Raw genomic sequence first — 13,411 nt, 5'->3', positions numbered from 1 at the left:
ACAGCATCATTTTCAGTTAATCATAATTTCACAACGTTCCTTTTATAACCGAGTCTCCCCTGAGTGTCAGTTTATTTATGCTTAGTTCGTTTATTTATAGATTCCTCTTCAGCATCACTTTGCTAACAAATACATAGAAGTTGTGAGAGAATGTAAGTATATTTTTAGATTTTAGAACTTAAAAAGAAGTATTGTGGTGGTGCTGAATTATTGCTATACTAAGGTACAGTGGCATTTTAGTTGTACTTACTATGGTACACAACCCAGCATTAGGTCAAAAAGTCTCAAACCTAACTGCCTGGTGAATTTAACAAGGAGTTTTTTTATGTTTGACCCAACAATTGTTTTAAAAACCCAGCCAGAGTTAATTTTTAACCCAATGGTTAAGTTGAAAACAACCCAGCATTTTTTTAGATTCTACCTATTGGTTCCAGGTTATATAATTCTTTATAATAGCTTTCAATAAAAATAAAAAATGTGTTTGATTATATGTTTCACAACACATTCATTTCCATTCCAATATTGTAAGAATGGCATAAAGATTGTATTCTTACATACAGAGTATTTAAACTACATTAAAAATCATTCAAATTTAGTATGTTTTTATAAGTGACCGCCCTTCATGTCACTGTGGTTTGCAAACATCTAACCAATAAAAGGTGTTAAAAGGTGTTTGTGGACCCTGAAAACAAAGTGTTAAATCATTTTAAAACAGCGTTTTTCCCATTCCATGAAAAACTGTCAATTTGAACATATGAGGTTTCGGAAGGACAGTGGCGAAATACTATAAGCATTACATTAGCCTTTTGATACCCTAAAAGTATGGTTAAGATGAAATTTTAGGGAGTAGAATATCAACCAAAGTAAAAAAAATGTGTAGTTACAATTTTTTTGGCAGATTAATTGCCAGTTGTATTAAAGTGGTCTACAATAACCGTGGTTAAACTATGTTTTTGTACCATATAGATTTGGATAGTTTTTGTTGCCTATGTAACAGGGTAACAATCATGCTCTGGTCAAACCCATTAAATTAAATTATAACCGAATTACTTCCACATGAAGTAAAAATAAATACCATATCTCAAATCGACACAGTATATTGGGTCATCTGTGCACACGCTTCGACAAGGCGAAAATGCCCCATAATGTTTGTGAATTGGATTAAAGTTTTGTTTACGTGTTGAGATAATCGCAGGAACGTCCACTTTAGTGAATGATACCGCTTGTTAGGAAGCTTGGCAAACGTGAGCATCCTCAGACATTGAGAGGTTATTCTAGCTGTTGCTTGGCAATATCAGCAGCAGCATCTCTGTCCCCTGAGAGCGCGAGAATAGAAATGATGCGCACGCCCAACGCGGCGGTACTCCAGCGCTTCCGTTCACCTCATACCAAACACCAGTGCCAATCGCTTTAAAGTTGGAGCACACGGGAGCCCGACTACAGACGAGCTTTTTCTCGCCGTCTGCGTGTTATTTTAGTGCCATGTTTCAGTTTTGTTCAACTCGCTGCTGAGATTTAAATCGTTCAGTTCAGCCAGCCACCCAAATCGGAGCTCGCGCTCCGGCACGTTTCAGGCTTATGAAGATTGTTGAGGTGAGTCTTGCGTGTGTTTACTGTTTCTCTTGCTTATTTTTACAAGAAATAATATCAATGGTTTCTCACGGTTTATTCATTTCGAGCTTTAAAGAGATGAGAAAGTGCATACGGTCCGAGTCGGCTGCTGAGGAGAATTGAGGAGAGAGGAGATGTGTTGAGAAGTGAAAGCGAATTAGATATCATCAGTTTCGCTGTGAATTACCTGTCCTGTTTACCTGTCCTGTTTACCTGTCCTGCAATCATGTTCTCCACTCGATATCTCGTTCAAGCAGAAATGACAAATGTCACTTATGAGTTAACAAGAAGTTAAACTAAAAATTACTAAAAATAACCATGTAGGATGTGAATGCAGTTCAGTGAGTTAAGTTTGTTTATTTTATGTTTGTTTATTCACTTTAATTAAATGAAATGAAAACAATCTGCTTTTTGAGAGTAGGTTGTTCTTATAGGCAGCTTTGAGAAATGCATTGTATAGTAGATGTGTTTACATCAAATAAATATCAGATTAGGCTATATAGTATATAAAACTGTAATATAATGATTTCTCACAGCTGCCTGAAATGTATCTGTGAATTTAGGTCTTATTCCAACACACATCAAAATTCACCATGATTTGGAGGCTCTTTTCCAAAAAGTGCTCCAGTTTTTTTATTGCCCTGGTTGTTCAATTGAACGCAATATTGTGCTGGCTGTTTGTCTGTGCTGCAGATGCCACATCTATCACTGATCTTCAATCACGACACATCTAACACCTTTCCAGAGGTACTGTATGCTTCGCAGTCTCATACCGCTGGCTTTTGAAAGCGTAAGAGAGACATTCGACTTTTTTCGCTCTGCGTTCGTCCCTGACAGGGAAGATTTAAGAGATCTTCACTCTGATTCCTTTGAATTATTTCTCAGCCGACTATAAATAGGATGGTGACATGGGCCTTACAAGCTTCTAGTTTAGAAACGGATGTGCTCACAATGCCTTTCTTGGCATGTTTTTCAAATTACCAGTATAGTGAAGATTTTTTTTAACCAGTTCATTAGTTACAAAGTAAACACTGTTCAGATAGGATTTGTAAAAATGAGCTTTGCTTTATCACTCCGGGGGTTCATTTGTTCAGATTTTTTATATTTAGTCATCAACATTGTACAGTTACGCTTACATATTAATATATTTTACCCTGGTCCTCACAGCAGGTTACTTTTACTTTTGCTGGTATATAAATTGCCTACATAATGGCCTCTTCAATTCTTGGGGGACAGCTCATGCATTTTTTAGCATTATACTAATGGATGTTTGCTGTTTGTGATGACCACTGAGAGCCGTAACATTTTAAAACAACCACTTAAGAACAAAAAAGACTGTGGTTTCTGTTTGGAATGCCCGTATTAGATGACAGGACCCAAGATTTGATTTCTTGTCATTTTCCATCGTAGACTGTACAGTAAAAGTGTTTCTCATATGTCTTTTTAATAAGCTCTCCCTGTTCATTGCCTCGGTATTGCTTGGTGTTGTTTGCCTATATTTTAGATTTGTTGTTAGGTTTTATTCGGCGGTCTGGCTTGGACAAAACTATGATCAAACTATAATTCATAATATGACATTGATTCAACATTAAATCAATTATCTTGATATCTGGGTAGTTAATAATGGGGATGAGTTTAGGATTCTGTTTGTTGATCAACGAAAGCTACCAGAGCATCATCCGCAGTTACACTCAAAAAAATGAAAATTGGCGGTTGTTGGTCCAAAGAATGTAACTATGTTTAAATTAAATAATGTGGTTACGTTTGAGCATTAAAATTAAGACAGTCATATTGACAGAATTAGAAAAAGTGACATTTCACATTTACACAGCTCACTTATGTTAAATGAATGAAACGGAATTGCGTTGCTTCTGCAATACCGCACTTTGGTCAGCAGGTGGAGCTATATCTGCACATGCGCAGATGGAAAGCACATTCAACGATCGTCGTTCAGCTCACTCACTCAAAGTCTCTCAACGCCATTTTAAGTGAATCAAATTCAACATTTCCCAATCTACATTCTGTCTTTATGTGGACACAGGTGCACTCAAAAAAAATGTTTTTGCTGCCTGTTCAATTTACTTAACTTGCTTAAGTTAAATCAACACAACTTTTGGAAAATATGGTTACAACATGATTGTTTTATGTTTAGTCATATAACTGAATCCATTCATGTTGGGACAACATAAAGGAGTTGTGTTGTGTTAACATAAAATAGTTATAATAGAGCAGAGGACTTATATTTCCCAGCATGCTTTGCGTACACTGCATTTTGAGAGTTATTTTCTTAAATAAGTGTTTTATATTGTGCACTTTTCAGTAAAAAGAAACACTTGTTAGTGTTTAATGTTCATTTATCTTAAAATTTTTAAAGAGTTAGTTATATTTTTGAGTTTAGTGGTTACCCTTGTTCAGAAAAGTGTTGCCTTTGGTTAGGTCGTGGGCGGTAACAATAATTGTTTTGCATTTCTGTTGAGTTCTATTTTCTCAATATCATCTTATTGATGTTAAATGAGATAATGTCTAATAAATGTTACAAATGTATAATATAAAAAATGTTGAGCAATTCATTTTATTTTAGTGTTTTTATTTGACCTACAGACTTAGTTGCTCTAAGTTCCAATCATTAAGTACAATCAACACAAATGGATATCATTAGCAAAGCTTATTTCTGTTAAATAAATTGAACTAAATCAGGTCATCTTAGATCAAGCTATAGTCATTAAATTCAAGACAATAATTTACATTTATTCAAAATAAGTGTGTGATGTACCATTTAATTAACAAAGTTATGAGTGATTTACTTAAAACATTATGTTACGATTAATTGTATATTACCTTTTCCATTTAAGCAACTAAGTTTTGTGGGACCAGTTGACATAACTTTATTAATTAAATACAACATTTCATTTCTAAGAGTGTAGAGCACTTGTTCCAGACATGCAGGTTCGAATGTGGCCTGCTACGAATGGGTAACTATGTGTGCCTCTGAGAGTCATTGACTTTCGCACCATAACCGTAATTCAATGACATAACGTGCATTTCTTTCTGTGATGTATTACAAAACCACCGACTCCATAATACAATATCAATTTATTTTCTCAGGGCACTGCAGTAATTACCTAGACAGTAGTTCAGCTCTGGCTAACAGAGTATCACTTAATGCATTTTAATAGCTGCAGAGAATCCAAACTTAGATTATTACAGACGCGCACGCATATTAGCACAATTCTTCAGTAGATCTTCGGTCAAACGCTCTCCGCACCCGAACTCTATCCCTGTGTGGGTCTCTAGCTGTAGACTGCTGACTGGAAGTTTGAATGTCAAGGACAAAATCAGAACGCTCACACAGAAGGTAAAAAGACAAGTTCTCACTCCGTATGATTAGACAGGCCCTGTGAGAATGAGGGGTTTGACATTCAAAGATCCACCCGGCTCTTCACGCTGTCAGATGGATAAAATACAGTGTATGTGTCTGGGTTTTAGGAGAGCTCAAAAATGGATTTTTTTCATTTTTTCTTCATTGAAATCAGTTAACATAATACAAGTCACGATTTTATTATATACAGTCAATCTGACTTCATTAAGTGTATGGTAACGTAAATCACTTCTGGTCATGAAGCTGTTGTTTAAAGATTCTCCCGAGTCAACATCTGTCTACTGGAGAAGCATGTCACTGCACAGCAATATCAGTGCGTAATTTATCTCCCTCCGGGACCGGCACACCTCATGTGTAAGGGAGGTCAACATATGGTGCCGAGTCCGTGACTAACGGTGTGTGAGAGAGAGAGCTGTTAAGACAGAGTCTGTATTACATTGTAAGTGTGCAGAGAGTGTATTTTGTACGTCTTGGATGAGCGCCCGAGCACGTGTCCGCCCCAGTGCAGTGACTGATGTAATTTACACTGTCACAACATGAGGCCGGTCTCTGGATGACAGGGGAACGAGGGAGAGCAAGGCACGATGATGACTGACCTGTCAGCGCTGATCATTTCTGGTGTCATGTGTCGCTCGGTGGGAGCGAAGAACCTGTAGTGCTGGAAGAGAGCCTGGATGATGGGTTATGTATAACTAGGGTTTTGTCAAGTCCTGGAATATCATTCCTGACAAGCCAACTATAAGCTTTTATTAAATAGTGACTTTGAAACTGTTATCACGTGGACTACTTTTATGATGAGTTTTGAATTGCTTTATGTGCATGAAAGGAAAAAACTTTGACCTGGGGCCCCATTTATAAAATGTTGTGTAGAAACCGTCCTAAATTAGATTGTGCGACAACTTAGGTGTGATCCATAAAATGAACAAAATGTGCATAAAACGTGTGTACACCTCTCTTTCAGGTGTGAAATCTATCAAAAATTATGGTAAAATTGCATTCAGCTGAACAGTTTCTGATCTCCGCCTTGTCTAATTAATGTCATTGACATATAAAAGAGCACCTGTCAACATCCAAATCATTTACAATGGCTTATATCTCCAAAAACCTGTGTACGTCTGCTCATACCCTGACGTGGCACTAAGCACTTTTCCACACTAAGACCGTTGTTATAAATGTTAATGTTCCCGTAGACGATTTTCCCTCTAAGATTAAATCTGTGCATATCCACACTTTATAAATGAGGCCACAGGTTTTTTGTCTTAAAAGGAAAGATCACTCAAAATTGTTAATTCTGCCGGTAACCATTTACCTGCATTGGTTTGGTGTCTGTGCAGTAGAAGTGAATGGGTACCGTCATTGTTCGGTTACCAACATTCTTCAAAATATCTTCTTTTGTGTTCTGCAAATAAGGCATACATGTTTGAAATGACGAGAGCGTGATTTAATGATGACAGAATTTTCATTTTTAGGTGAACTATGAAGTTAATCTTTTTGTGTTCCATGAAATAAGGACTTTGAAATAACTTTTATACCATGCTGTGTCAGTGTGTCTCATATGACGTGTTGGAATATGGACTATACGAGCAGTTAGTATCTTAGCCAAGGTAGGGACCATACTCATTTTGGGAACAAAAAACAAAGCCTTACAGTTTAATATTATACTGTTGTGTATCCGGATGCTGTAAATCATGTTTGTTAACTATACTTACTACATATATAGGCCTCATTCATGGAACTTTCGTAAATATATGTTCAAGTTTTGAGTAATTTGCGCGTAAAGCGGAACTTCCCGAAAACATTCTTCGGGATTCACAAATACTTCAGAAACGTCAGATTTGATAGAGAAATGTGTGTATGTTAATGAATTCAAATCTCTCATAAACAGGGTGCACCTGCACGTTCTTTCATAATTAGCATAATCTCTGCCTCTCCACTATTACTTCATTCTCTGGTTTGGCAACTTTATTGCATAATAATAAGTTCACCAATAAATTAAAGGGGTCATATGGCGCGAATACGTGTTTTTCTGTGTCTTTGGTGTGTTATAAGTTGCCCATGCATTTATTAGATACGTAAAATTGCAAAAATTAAAGTGTCGGAACAAAAGATGCAATCTATTTAAAAGTGAATGCATACCCAGACCTGCCTGAAACACCTCGTGTAACCACACCCCCACAAATCTGTGTTAGATCGTGGTATGATGTGACTTAGACCGCGCAAATGTATATCAAGTAAGCTAGGCGTACCTGTCAGTACAATTGCTTTGAAACCTGATGTATAAAATATGGTAAGAGGCGTCACATTTCCCTCACATGCTTGCAGTATTCAACCAATCACTACGCACTGGTTAACTGGCCCATCATAGCACACCTCACTTTTCAGAGTGATGGGCTTTGTAAAAAATCTGTTTCCGAGAGGCGGGTTAAAGTGGAGATACAAACATGCCCGGTATGTGGAAGATTCAGCGTTTTTGAAACCATGTAAACACATTGCATTATATCTAAAACAAACGAAGATATTAGTTTTAGCCGTGTCATATGACCCCTTTAATAAATTAAACTGTTTACCAATTAGTTTTTGGCCAGCTGAAACAACACGCTTTTATCCAAAGCGACTTACATTGCTTTATCCTATACATTTTACATAGGTATTTGCAATCCCCTGGGATCGAACCCAAAACCTTGCATTGTTAACGCAATTCTCTTACCACTGAACTACAGGAAAGCTGTTGAAATACCTGGTGCTCTTGGTTGCTGTGATTTGGAATATCCATGAAAGTTATATGTCACTAGTGTCTTATTTTAAACAATATTACTGAATAGGCTGTAAAAAAATGCAGTAACCAGAGTAATATTAACTTCTCCATTGTTCTGTATGATGGTTGGTCAATGTAGTGTTAGTCCCGCCTCTCCTCCACTGTGGTTGGACAGCTGATAAAAAAAGACATTGACGAGCTCTGCGTTTTACCCAAAGTTAGAGTAAAAAATGAAAAAAGAACGGGCAAATAGAACTCGTGAAATATCATTATGATACACAGTGCATCAAGTGCAATGTCGCTTGTCTAAAAGAACACAGAACGTTTGAATATTTAACGCACCATTTACACGTAGTAATGAGCAGGTGTACATTTCTTTCGTACCAACTAACATTTTGAAAACACAAACATTTTCATGAATCCGAAAATTTACGTCAATACCGACTTTATGAACGATTTACACAATTTTTTTTCATGAATGAGGCCCATGTGTGTATTGCATAGACATGTTATGTATTTGCATAAATCTGTATGGATGATAGTATAATACTGACTAACAAAAGATTGTCTCTATATCTTACCAGGCAGTTTAATAAACAGATCCAGGGCTCGACAATAATGCTTGTCTGGTACAAGTGAATGTTTTGTTTGGGCAAGTGGAAATATATATATTTATATTTTGCCCGACCAGCAAAATATAAATATATAATAACAGTGCTACGAAAAAAATCGTTCTGTGCTAAGGCTAAGAATAATAAGAATAGGTGCTTTCGACAGAGCTGCTTGTTTGTGTGAATTGCGTTTGTCGTTGTGCTTGTTTGTGAGTGACAATAATCAATGGAGTCCATAATATCTAGTAATAACTAGATGCAGAGGCAGAATCCTGTCATTTAAATGTCATCTGGCTGCTCTGCGATTCTAAGTAAAAGATTAACATACTGCACGAGTGATGGTCGAGAACTTGTCTGTGACTGCACTGTATGAGGATATAAAAACATAAACTTCATCTCCTATTTTACAAGCATTTACTCCCTACGTTCTAATCCGCATACTATCAGTCCTAATAGTATTCGAAAGTAGATTTAGTACGTCTCAAATCGTAGTATGTTGAAAATAGTATTCCAAAGATCCTGGATGGTCTACTTCTTCCTGTAGAAATTCAAAGTGCAAAATGATGCACACTCTGACGGCTGATATTACCCACAACTCACCACAAGTAGGCGGAGTCTACAAATGTAAGTATACCCAGCATTACGTGTGAAATAATGAATGAATAAATGCCTTATTGGAAGAAGAGCTGTATTTTGATGTGTGTGACAGTTATTGGCCACTTCCGCATCCAGTTAGTAGCCTATGTCCCAGTTTGTGCAATCAATTTTGCCATGCACTCAAAAGTACCTACAATTCCAACACAAAACAGTACCTACTATTAGGGCTAGTATAAGTAGGCGAATTGAAACGCAGTTACTGTTTGAGTGAAGCTATCATCAAAAGCACTAAAACTCAAGCGTCTTCCCGACTACCCGTCAAAATAAAAGTCCCGTTAACTTGAACACTCAGATGAAAAAATACTGTAGGATTTGCTGAAGGAAATTGTGGTACCCTTGTAGTAAATTAACTGAAAGGTCCGAAAACACTTTAGTATCTAGGAAGTTTACTGCAGTATACTATAGTTTACAGTACCACAGAAAGGCATCAGGTGGACCCTGTTCAAGACTCTTGAAGATCTTGATTTTGCTGATGACCTTGCTCTTCTGTCGCACACACATCATCATATGCAGGAAAAGACCAGCCACCTCAGCTCCTTTGCTCAGCAGATTGGCCTGAGACTCAACCAGACCAAGACTGGAGTCATGACCTTCGACGTCACCAACCAAGCAACAATCACAGTTGATGGAGTGAATCTCCCCATGGCAGAAGAATTTACTTACCTTGGCAGTGTGGTGAGACGAGACGGAGATGTGGGCATTGACATCCAAAGCAGACTCAGCAAGGCCTGGATTGCCTTCAGATAATTTGTCTGGAATTCGTCCCAACATAGAATCCACACCAAAATCTACCAGAGTTGTGTGCTATTATTCCTCCTGTATGGATCTGAACGCTGGAGAATGACAGAGAGGGATCTCAACAAACTGTTCGGGTTCCACACTAATAGTCTCAGAAGAATTCTCTGTATAATCTGGCTAAAGACAATATCTAACAAGGTGCTACTCACCCGATGCCATCAAGACGAAATGTCTACAATACTGATGAAAAGAAGATTGAGGTGGATTGGACACCATCAGGCGAGACAACAATTCCATCCCCAAAACTGCTCTCCATTGGACCCCTGATGGAAAACGCAAAAGAGGAAGGACAAACAACACTTGGCGAATAACTGTGGAAGAGGAACAGAAAGCCATGAAGCAATCCTTGGCCACTGTAGAGAGGATTGCGCAGAACCGGCAGCAGTGGAGAAATGTTGTTGCTGCCCTACATGTCAGACTGCATAACGGGCAGTAAGTAAGTACGTAACTATAGTAAATAACACTATAGTAAACTACAGTCATTAATGTATAGCTCTATTGACACTTTTATCCAAAGCGACTTACAAATAAGGTAAATAATTTGTGCACCAGGTGAATGTTAAACTTGTGAGTGTTAAACTTGTCTGAAGGACAACCACATAACACATTTTTAATGTCAAGCCCTGAGATCACACTAACTTTCAGTTTAACATTCACATGGTGCACGTAATTACTAAGATATATATTACCTACAGTGTATGTCTGCAAACACAGTGCCAATATATTTGATGTATGAAGCCAAAGTGTGGGGCTTAGATTTTAGAGATGCATGAAAAAGAAATGCAGGAGATTTCACAGATCCAATGTCTTTTTTACAGATTACGTGGTATATACGTGCGGAAAGCCGAACTGATAGATGAGGGTTCCGCAAGCGTGTGGAACCAGGTTTTACGCCCTTCTTGTCCTTCCCTTGATCTCCAAGTAATCTCAGCCCTTCCTCCATCATATTCTGCGAGCAGTTTACTTAATGAAAAAACGCTGTGATCTGTAAATGAAAACGCTTTTGGCGGGTCTCTAATCATTAATCCACGCAAGTTAATATCACACATGCCCGGGAATCAATGCAGTACGTCCCTGTGCTACTGGAGAAAGATTGGATAAACAGTGCAACTTTTTCCTCTTGATTTCTTTACTGAATATATTAAAACATGTGTCATTAGTAAAGCTCCGATACACTTTCATCACCAGCAAACTCGAGATGTTTTTAATTAATATTATACAGATATAAATTACCATTATAGTTATTATTATTAGGACTGGCTATTCTTAAAGTGTTTCACTACAATTCACTAAACAAAACACAAATTAGCATGAAGTTTTCTCTCTTAATAAAAAGCTGCGTTATTTAGTTCAGTTATTTTCTGTTCAGTTTGCTACATTTAAAGGTCCAGTGTATAATTTTTTGCAATATAATATACATAACTATGTCTTCAGAGGTGTATAAAGACCTTACATAATGAAGCGCTATGTTTTTATTTCCTTAGAATGAGCTATTTCCATCTATATACACCACGGGTCCCCTTACATGGAATTCACCATTTTTTCTACAGTAGCCCTAAACGGACAAACTGCTTTCGTAAATACGTTTTGGCAAAGAAGCAAACATTTTTGTATCTTGACCTGCACAACAATGACTCAAAAAATGTTTTTTGGGGAATTTATTTAATAATCACCTTTATAATATTTTAAATATTAATTGTATTTATATAACATATATTATATATTCATATATAAATATAATGTATAGTTTTATGTACTATATATATTGCTTTAAGCTTTGGTTTCTGTTGAACAAAGCAAAAGCAATACTTTGCCATTACCAGGTAGCCCCTAAAATCTCCTTAATACCTCCTATGTAACCTCATTGGGAATCACTGCGCTATATGATTGAAAAGCATGAGCCATTAGTCATAGACGCCACAGCATCATTTCATCTCAGTGGAAAAATCATTGTAATGAGACATCTTTCATTCACTCCTAATACCTAAGGAAGTGGGCTGGAGAATATTTCAAGGATAAGTTTTCTTCTCCTTTGATGTAATGTATAGGAGATAAATGCACGTATGGGTATGAAAGCATGATTTTGATGGTCGATTTCATAATCCAAAGGCGTCCCGTATCTCAGTTAAATAAAGATGAATTGTTTTCTGTTCGTGCACTAAGAGTGATTTATTTCACCAATATGATTAGGGAGAAAAAGTTATAGTAATACCAAATCTTTTGGTTTACCTTATTGTGCTTTGTAACAATGGATTACAGGGATCTTAATTTCACTTTAATACATTTCAATTAAGGTAATATGGAAATCTTTGCAAAATCTCTGATGTTAGCCTCTTTAGGAGAGCACACCTTGTGGTTTACATTCACTGTATATTTAGTCTCACTAATTCATTTACATTGTCTGATTTTTAAGGACAGTCGATATCATATGTCCTTATTCCAAAGGTTTTGATGCCATTGTGTTCTCCACATGTTTCTAAAAGCTTCAGACCCTCCGATATAATTTGATCTCCATGTGTGGTGAGTTAATAAACAATCAGTGCTTATTCTAAAATAAATCTTTATCATAAATCTGCCCTACCTAGTTAATCCTACCATTAATATTCAGATCATATTTTGAAAGGAGAGTTAATCTCATTCGAATGGATATGGGGACAGTATGTGCTTTCAAAAAATGATTGTTGGTTTTGTCTGCAAATTGTTTTGGTTGCTAATATGTGAACAAGCAACACTTTCACGCTGAATCAGTGTTTTATACTCAAATTGATAAAAACAGATTCATCAGGGTAATAAAATTAAAGAAAATTTGAATATACAGAACAATGATGAATGCATGATCAACAATAGAAGGGTGTGCAGGGACTTTGGGGATCAGAGACAACGGAGGGTCTTACAGTGATATTGATTCGCGAATATATCCTCCATCTGTCACCGTAATGAATTTGAATATGATTCTAGGCAAAACTCAACAGATCGGACTAACCAGGAGGGATCTGTGTTTTGACAGAGTTATAAAATGATACAGCCCTTCTTAATTTAAAAAAATGAAGAACTAAACTTTTATGCTAATGTATTCCAAGCATGTACACATGCAAACAATCAGTGTACTTCTAAATATCATCAGATGTAGAAACAACTTGTTGAATTCCTAAGGGGACCCGTGGTGTATGTAGATTGAAATACAATAGCTCATTTTAAGGTAATAATAAATAACAGGTCTATAAAAGGTAAATAATAAACTTTATACACCTCTGAAGACTTTTATATTAAATTTTGCATTTCTGTCCATAGATTATCCAAAAAATTACACAGTGGACCATTAAAAGAAAACGGCATAAAAATTGCATAAAATAATGTAATGCCATAATACCAACTGGCTATCACTGTACAGTTCATATGATGTGCTGGGCTGTTGCTAGGGCTTTTTAAGGGTTGCTAGGTGTTTGCTTACTACCTTAAACTGGCTATTTTGGCTATTGTCAGGAATGGCCCAGCTCCCTCCTTCAACATTAGCGCAAGGGACTTTTTCAAAAATCATTTGCATGATTGCTTAGTAAAGTAATAGCACACCTTTCCACAACCAGCTGTGTTAAGTATCAT

The sequence above is a fragment of the Triplophysa dalaica genome, chromosome 24 (genome assembly GCF_015846415.1).
Source record: "Triplophysa dalaica isolate WHDGS20190420 chromosome 24, ASM1584641v1, whole genome shotgun sequence".
NCBI lineage: Eukaryota > Metazoa > Chordata > Actinopteri > Cypriniformes > Nemacheilidae > Triplophysa > Triplophysa dalaica.
Note: the sequence above shows the minus strand (reverse complement) of the source record.